The sequence below is a fragment of the Prionailurus bengalensis genome, chromosome C1, assembly GCF_016509475.1.
Source record: "Prionailurus bengalensis isolate Pbe53 chromosome C1, Fcat_Pben_1.1_paternal_pri, whole genome shotgun sequence".
Taxonomy (NCBI): Eukaryota; Metazoa; Chordata; class Mammalia; order Carnivora; family Felidae; genus Prionailurus; species Prionailurus bengalensis.
This window is the reverse complement of record NC_057345.1, coordinates 73,107,645-73,117,278: the sequence shown is the minus strand read 5'-3', so window position 1 is coordinate 73,117,278 and position 9,634 is coordinate 73,107,645. Positions and strand designations below refer to the sequence as shown.

At 36.2% G+C, this 9,634-nt stretch overlaps 1 pseudogene; it reads left to right on the top strand.

Annotated features, from left to right (window-relative positions):
• The first annotated feature begins 2,723 nt into the window (after nucleotides 1-2,723).
• Nucleotides 2,724-3,530, top strand: LOC122480728 (annotated as a pseudogene).
• The last annotated feature ends 6,104 nt before the right edge of the window (nucleotides 3,531-9,634 follow it).

Below are 9,634 nucleotides of genomic sequence, written 5' to 3'. Positions count from 1 at the left end.
TGAACAACATAAGCTTGAACTGCATGGGTCCACAGGTATTTTTTTTTTCAATAAATAAAGTACTGTAAATGTATTTTCTCTTCCTTATGATTTTCTTAATATTTTCTTTTGCCTATTTTATTGTACATATACATTATATTATACATAATACATATGACATACAAAATATGTGTTGACTATTTACATTATTGGTAAGGCTTTCAGTCAACAGTAGGCTATAGTTAAGATTTGGGGGAGTCAAAAATTATACATGAATTTTGGACTGTGCAGGGGGTCAGTGCCCCTAACCTGCATGCTATTCAAGGGTCAACTGTATATCTTTTTCCATCCTATTATTCCCAACCTTTCTATAGCTTTATATTTTATTTTGTAAACCACAAAATATATTCTGTTTGCTTGCAGCCTTTTCAGTTTGACAATCCTCATTTATATATTTTAGCCTATTTATATTTAATTTTTAACATAATTATATTTAATGGTCTTTTTTCTTTTTCTATTCGATCCATTTTTTCCCTAATATTTCTATGACATTTTCTCTCTCCTTTTTTCAAGGTTTTATTTAGATTCTAGTTAGTTAACATACAGTGTAATACCAGTTTCAGTTGTACAATAATAGTTATTGAACACTTCCATACAACACCCAGTGTTCATCTCAACAAATGCATTCCTTAATCCCCATCACCTATTTCACCATTCCCCCACCCACTTCCTTCAATTTGTTCTCTATAGTTAAGAATCTATTTCTTGGTTTGCCTCCCTCTCTGTTTTTTTCCCCTTTGCTCATTTGTTTTGTTTCTTAAATTTGATTTACGAGTGAAATTATATGGTATAATATAATTCTTCCTCTGACTGACTTCACTTAGCATTATACTCTCTAGTTCTATCCATGTCATTGCAAATGGACAGATTTCATTCTTTTTTATGGCTGAATAATATTCCATTGTATGTGTACATCACATCTTTTTTATCCATTCATCAACTGATGGACACTTGGGCTGCTTCCATATTTTGGCCATTGTAAATAATGCTACTGTAAACATAGGGGTGCGTGTTTCCCTTTGAATTAGTGTTTTCCTATTCTTTGGGTAAATCCAGTAGTGGAATTACTGTATCGTATAGTAATTCTATTTTTAATTTTTTGAGAAACCTCCATACTGTTTTCCAGAGTGGCTGCGCCAGTTTGCATTCCCACAAATGGTGCAAGAGGGTTCCCCTTTCTCTACATTTTCGCCAACACCTGTTGTTTCTTGTGTTGTTGATTTTAGCCATTCTGACAGGTGTGAGGTGATATCTCATTGTAGTTTTGATTTGTATTTCCCTGATGATCAGTGATGTTGAGCATCCTTTCATGTGTCTGTTGGTCATCTATATTTCTTCATTGAAGAAATGTCTGTTAATGTCTTCTGCCCTTTCTTAATTGGATTATTTGGGTTTTCTTGGTGTTGAGTTGTAGAACTTACTTATATATTTTGGGGGTTTAGCCTTTACTGGGTAGGTCATTTGCAAGTATCTTCTCCCATTTAGTAGGTTATCTTTTAGTTTTATTGACTGTTTCCTTTGCTGTGCAGAAGCTTTTAATTTTGGTGTAGTCCCAATAGTTTATTTTTGCTTTTGTTTGTCTTGATTCAAAAGACATATCTAGAGAGATGTTGTTATAGCTGATGTCAGAGAAATTATTGCCTGTGCTGACTTCTAGGAGTTTCATGGCTTCAGGTCTCAGATTTATGTCCTTAATCCATTTTGAGTTTATTTTTGTGTATTCTGTAAGAAAATGGTCCAGTTTCATTCTTTTTCATGTAGCTGTCCAATTTTCCCAGTACTATTTGTTGAAGAGACTTTTTCCAACTGGACATTTTTTCCTGCTTTGTTGAAGATTAATTGACCATGTACTTGTGGGTTCCTTTCTGGGTTTTCTATTCTGTTCCATTGACCTATAGGTCTATTTTTGTGCCAGTACCATACTGTTTTGATCACTACAGATTTCATTGTGATATAACTTGAACTCTGGAATTGTGATGCTTTCAGCTTTGCTTTTCTTTTTCAAGATTGCTTTGGCTATTCAGTGTCTTTTGTGGTGCCATACAAATTTGAGGATTGTTTGCTATAGCTATGTGAAAAAAACTGTTGGTATTTTGATAGGGGTTGCATTAAATGTGTATGTTGCTTGGGGTGCCTGGATGGCTCAGTCGGTTGGGCGTCTGACTTTGGCTCAGGTCATGATCTCACAGTTTGTGAGTTTGAGCCCTGCATTGGGCTCTGTGCTGACAGCTCAGAGCCTGGAGCCTGCTTCAGATTCTGTGTCTCCCTCTCTGTCTTCCCCTCCCTGACTCATACTCTGTCTTTCTCTCTCTCTCTCTCTCTCTCTCTCTCTCTCTCTCTCTCCAAAATAAATAAATTAAAACAAAAAATTAACAAAATGTGTATGTTGCTTTAGGTAGTTTTGACATTAACAATGTTTGTTCTTCCATTCCATGACCATGGAATGTCTCTCCATTTCTTCATGTCATTTAAAATTTTTTTCATCAGTGTATCATAGTTTTCAGAATACAGATCTTTCACCTCTGGTTAGTTTTATTCCTAGGTATATTATTGTTTTTGATACAATTGTAAATGGGATTGAGTCCTTAATTTCTCTTTCTGCTGCTTCATTATTGGTGTGTAGAAATGCCAACAGATTTCTGTACATTGATTTTATATCCTGTGACTTACTGAATTCATGCATCAGTTCAAACAATTTTTTGATGGAGTCTTTCAGATTTTCTGTATAGAGTATGATGTCATCTAAAAATAGTGAAAGTCTCATTTTTCCTTGCCATTTTGGATGCCTTTTATTTCTTTTTGTTTTCTGATATGCTGCAGCTAGGACTTCCAGTACTATGTTAAAAAATAGTAGTGAGAGCTCTTTCCTTAAGCAGCCTGAGGTGATCTCTGAAAATGGTTCACTATTCACTTGACCCAGAAAACCCGACAAAATCATGCAAATCAAGAGGTTCAAATTTTTGTGTTCACTTTAAGAACACATGGGAAACTGCCCAGGCCATCAAGGGTATGCATATCCAAAAAGCCACCAAGTATCTGAAAATGTCACTTCGCAGAATCAATGTGTGCCATTCTGATGCTACAATGGTGGAGTTGGTAGGTGTGCCCAGGCCAAACAGTGGGGCAGGACACAGGGTCTGTGGCCCAAAAAGAAGTGCTGAATATTTACTGCACATGTTTAAAAATGCAGAGAGTAATGCTGAACTTAAGGGTTTAGATGTAGATTCCCGGTCATTGAGCACATCCAGGTGAACAAAGCCCCAAAAATGCGGCGTAGAATCTACAGGGCTCAAGGTCAGATTAACCCATACATGAGTTCTCCCTGCCACATTGAGATGATCTTTACTGAAAAAGAGCAGATTGTTCCTAAACCAGAAGAGGAGGTTGCACAGAAGAAAAAGATATCCCAGAAGAAACTGAAGAAACAAAAACTGATGGCCCAGGAGTAAATTCTGCATAAAATACATGCAAATAAAAGTAAAAACAGAAAACGAAACAAAGCAAAAAAATAGTGGTGAGAGTGGACATCCCTGTCTTGTTCCTGACCATAAAAGAACAGGTCTCAGTTTTTCCCCATTGAGTATGATATTAGCTGTGGGTTTTTCAAAGTGACCTTTATTATGCTGAGGTAGTTCCTTCTAAAACTACTTTGTTAAGGGTTGTTATCATGATTGGATGTTGTACTTTGTCAAGTGCTTTTTCTGCATAACAGAAAATGATTATCAATTGAGATAATCATATGGTTCTTATTCTTTGTTTTATTGATGTGATATATCACATTGATTGATTTGTGAATATTGAACCACATTTGCAACACAGGAATAAATCCCACTTGATTGCGGTGAATGATTTTTTAAAATATATTGTTGCATTTGGTTAGGTAGTATTTTATTGAGAATTTTTGCATCTATGTTTATCAGGGATATTGGTCTATAGTTCTCTTTTTCAGTGGAGTTTTTATCTGGTTTTCATATCAGGGTAATGCTGGCCTCACTGAATGAGTTTGAAAGTTCTCCTTCCTCTTCTAGTTTTTGGAATAGTTTGGTATGGGTTGGGACAGCTGGGGGGCTCAGTCGGTTAAGCATCCGACCCTCGACTTTGGCTTATGTCATGATCTCATGGTTAGTGAGATCAAGTCCCACATCAGGCTCTGTACTGACAGTGTGGAGCCTGCTTGGGATTCTCTCTCTCCCTCTCTCTCTCTCTCTCTCTCTCTGCCTCCCCGCCCCCAACATGCTCGCATGCTCTCTCTCAATAAAAATAAATAAATAAATAAATAAATAAATAAATAAATAAATAAATAAATAAAAGAAGAATAGGTATCAACTCTTTAAATGTTTGGTAGGATTCACCTGTGAAGCCATCTGGCCCTGGACTTTTGTCTGTTGGGAGTTTTTTGATTATTCAATTCCTTTGCTGGTTATTGGTCTGTTCGAGTTTTCTATTTCTTCCTGTTTCACTTTTGGTAGTTTATATGTTTCTAGGAATTTATCCATTTCTTCCAGGTTGTCTAATTTGTTCACATATAGTTTTTCATCATATTCTCTTACAATTTTATCTCTTTGGTTTTGGTTGTTTGTGTTTCTATGGTTTCAGTTCTCTGTTCTCTTTTATTTCGGATTTTATTTGAGTCTCTTTCTTTCTTTCTTTCTTTCTTTCTTTCTTTCTTTCTTTCTTTCTTTCTTTCTGTTTTTATGAGTTTAGGTAGAGGTTTATCAACTTTATTATTTTTTTTTAAAGAGCCAGCTTCTGGTTCATTGACCTGGTCTATTGTTCGGATTTATTTTTAGTTTCTTTATCATTTATTTCTGCTCTAATCTTTACTATATCCTTCCTTGTGTTGGCTTTAGTCTTCATTTGTTGTTTTTTTTTTATAGTTTCTTTAGTTGTAAGGTTAGGTTGTTTATTTGAGATTTTTCTTGCTTTTTAAGGTAGGCCTGTGTTGCTATATACTTCCCTCTTAGGACTACTTGTTTTATCCTTTTTCTCTCCTTTGATTTTTCTTCTATATAAAATATGTTTTATTCCAAATTTCTTTCTATTAAAGAGCTGTAGACATTAAAGATGACTAATTTTTTTGCCAGAGAGGGTCTACCTTTTTTCTTTAAGCAGATTAAGTGAGGATGGGCTGGTTACTTTAATCCAATCAGGTAATGACCTCTGGTCATCCCTTTTCCAGTGGCATATCTGTTTTGGAATTTGAACTGAGACTGTGAGGGTGTTTTCCTCTTAAGCACTGATGACTGCAGGTAATTCTGCTCTGTTCACAGGTTTTCAGGTTTAGATTTTAGCCAGTTACCCCACACAGTCTTCAGAATTCAAGAAATTGCTTGATGAGGAAACATACTGTCTATTTGCCACCCTTCAGTCTCCACCCCTTTGCCCCCCATTTTCCACAAACCACTAAAGCTCTGCTGCTTTCTATGACCCCCAGAAGCAGTCTTCTCCCAGGGGCCAAGGTTGAATTCCCAGTTTCTAGCCATGTCCAGCATTGGTAACTGCTCCCTCACAAAACATAGCTACCATATACTGAACATACAAAGATGTTAAGATCTATTTTCTTCCCACACAACAGAGCTTCCTAACCTTTTCCAAACCATGACACATATGGAAAATAATATTTTTTAAATGTCAAACTATAGTAAATAGAGGAGGATGTTAATAGCTAGAAATTTCTGGCCCAGAGCTCTTGCCAGTATAGGTCTTGGCCAGATCACTCCACTTTACAAGTTGAGATCAATACTTTCACATTTGCAACCTATGTGTGGCACTGGTTGAGACCCTTTGCCTTAATAAATTCATTCATTTTTTCTGGTCTTTCTCTTATGAAAGACTCTGTGAATACTTTTTCACACCCCTTGTCAGAGAACTAGTACTAACTCTAGATGCCTTTTGGATCTGGGATGATATGTAGGTGTGCCAGGATCCCTGTACCCTTCCTCATTCTGTGTCTCTATTCCATGGCTCACCTAGACTACTAATAGCCTTTAATTGGAAACATAAATTAGCAACTTATTCGCCTGTTTGCCACCTGTTTTTCTTCTGTTCTTTCTCTGTATTACAGATTTTCCTCATCCAGAAGAACACAGAATTTCCATTGTAAGGAGTGCAGTATAGTTGGTTTTGTAATAGCTGAGATAAAGTTATTATTTGCAATGGGAAAATGACTGAAACAAAATGACATGTATGGTTGAGTTTTTGTTTATTTGTTATTTTCTTAACTCTTTAAATTCTAAGTCTTTGGATAGCTTAGTATTTTACAGTTGATAAATAAAGATCCTCTGCAGTTCTTAGAAAATCTTTTGGTTTATAAAAATGTAAACTTAGGTCTACTTCACAAACAAATGTTTTATTTAATTTATAAATAGTTGAACCAGGAATATGTTGAGAATTTACTGTGATACTTAGCTGAGGAATGATGCCTTATTAGAATGTATTCCCACATTAAAGTTTGATTGGTTCAATTTGATGTCCTTTTATGGTATGGTAAATATGTAGAGAGAACAATGGCCTATGGTGATGGCATTAATTCCTTCCACAATTACATTATATGGACAATGTAATCACTGTAAATACTAAGAATACTGGAATGGTGAGGACAGCAATATTCCCTAAACTGGTTTAGAGTTATCAGGTTGCTGCTGGTGGTAGAAGCCTTATAAATGGAACATAGCAGAAAAAGAATGAAACTTTATGGGCTACAGTAACTTCCCAGTCCTACAAAGTTTACAAATGAATTAGCAAACCCCAAATTGTTAAAGGCAAAGGATCCAATTACGATTCTCTGTTTAACTGCTAATAATGAGATCATTCTGTAACTATATACTTCAGTTCATGATTTTGGGATTCCTAAGTAAAAAGAGACATTTTTACTATAATAAACAAATAATAAAGTTAACTGGCATACATTATTAATTAGTAGATTAATAAGAGTATAAGGAACCAAGGTATACTGTAAGATGCATTAAAGCACATTTAATGTTTAATGATTATTAAGGCAACAGGAGAAGGTATAAATAACCCCGTTTCTCAATTAATTTAGGCATTTGTATCTATCAGTATAAGTTTTACAGTTTTCCAACTGCTTACACATATTTCATTGTAAAATTATTTCTAAGAATTTTGGATTTTTTTTGTATAGATCAAGAATTGTTACCTTCTTATTAGTGATTAATAGTATATATGAAAAGTATCATTTTTATCTTCTAGTTATATTACTAATTAATTCTGTTAGTATTCCAATCGATACTCTTGCCTTTTTAAATAGGCAGTATAAGATTGTAATTAACAATATTAATAGCTAACACTGTAATTTTATTGAGTATAATTTGTGTTTAAAATGTCTTTTTACAAATGACTTATTCATATCAGGATCCAAACAGAATTCACACACTGCATTTGGTTAGACATGTCTCTTGAATATCTAATAGTTCCCCTTTCATGACATTTATTTACAGAATAAATTGGATGATTTGCCCCACAGAGTTTCTTATAGTCTATTTGGCTGATTACATCCTGATGGCATTATTTAATATGTTTCTGCATCTTCTATATTTTCTGTAAACCAGTAGTTAGGTCTAAAATCTTGACTGAATTCAGTTTTTTTTTTTTTTTTTTTTAAATTTTTTTTTTTTTCAACGTTTATTTATTTTTGGGACAGAGAGAGACAGAGCATGAACGGGGGAGGGGCAGAGAGAGAGGGAGACACAGAATCGGAAACAGGCTCCGGGCTCCGAGCCATCAGCCCAGAGCCCGACGCGGGGCTCGAACTCACGGACCGCGAGATCGTGACCTGGCTGAAGTCGGACGCTTAACCAACTGCGCCACCCAGGTGCCCCTGAATTCAGTTTTAAATCTTTTTGGCAAGAATACGTCATAGGTGGATACTGTAAACTCTTTCAATTGCATCACATTAAGAGTAATGTAATGTCTGGTTTTCCTACCATTATTACCATTAAAATGGATCTGTGGATTCAAGTGATATCAGACTGCTTCATTCATTAAAAAGAATTATGTCAACTTTTACCAAAAGCTTTTAGGCAGCCATTGATAATCATTGCCAAGATCCATTATTTTCACTAGGGAATCTTAAAATGGTGATTTTCTAATTCTGTTATTCTGCATTTATTCATTATGACTTTTCTAAATTTTGTAAATTTTCCTTATTTTGTCTGTTTTATCTGTCATATATTATTGCTGATGTACGTTAAAGTCTCCCACTGCATGTGTGTTTCTGATCATTTGTCCTCCTACATGTATTATTTTTATTCTACAAAATTTGATGCTATTATTTGCATATTATTATCTACTCCTTTTAAAAGGAGTGATGGTTTTAGGCCATTCACTTTTTAATCTTTTGTGGGTAGTCACAAAGCTGATGTATTATAAATTATACTACTTAAATAGGCTTCATTTTCTATGCCTTTTTGTCTTGAATTATAATTGGATAGTGTAAGTATTGCTACCTTTACACACCTTTTCTTCATATTTGCCTGATAATTTGTGCCTCTTTCACTGTTTTTGTTTCAATGCCTTTTCATGGAGATAGGAGTTTGCTACTTTTTCTGTCCTCTCCCCTTCCCAGTCCTTAATAATTTAGTATAGGATAATTTAGTCTGGCTCTCTCCCCGGTATCTCACCGCTGCATCAGTGCAGTTAGGCATCAGCAAATTAATGAGAGGAGAGAGGAGGGCCCTGCTCTTGGGCACCCGCAGGAACTTACTCCAGCTCCAGACACACCGTAAACACTTTCATCTAACGGAAGATAAGCTGCGAAATCGGATTTGTGAACCACAAGACACTTGTGTAAAAACTGCATTCCATGCCAGGCCTGAAATGTTCCAAAGCTCAGTTCGCTATCAGCATCCCAGGTGGTGCAATTAATAAAGAGCTAGTGTGGGGCTACTGGCACAAACAAGGCAGCTCCTTAGAACCTGAACTTCCTATTTGTTCCATTCCTTGGGTAGATAACGCCTGTTAATTACTCTGGAGAAATTATTTTGGCGAGGAGAGAGGGAAGATGGCGGCGTAGGAGGACGCTGGGCTCACTGCGCGTCCTGCTGATCACTTAGATTCCATCTACACCTGCCTAAATAACCCAGAAAACCGCCAGAGGATTAGCAGAACGGAGTCTCCGGAGCCAACCGCAGACGAGAGGCCCACGGAAGAGGGTAGTGAGAGGCCTGAGAAAATTGAAACTTAAAAGCTTAAGTTATGGGAAACTGAAACCTAACCAAGCTTAACCAGCTTGTTCCGCTTCTGTACAATTGCTTGGCATGCCCATGTATTCCTGATCAATCATTATTGCCTGGCACATCCGTATATTCTTGATCAACCATTGTTACTTGGCACATCCGTGTACTCCTGATCAATCATTGTTGCTTGGCACATCCGTGTATTCCTGATCAATCATTGTGATACCCGTACCCCCGGTTGTGGTCTGACCTAAAGGCAGGAACCAATCGAATACTGTTAAGTGTCCAACTTTAAACACCAACCAATCGCAGCTCTGTAACTGTGGAAAATTCCTGATTTCCCCATGACTTGTTTGTACCTGTCTATAAAAGGGGTGTAAAAACCTCTCTCAGGGCCTCTT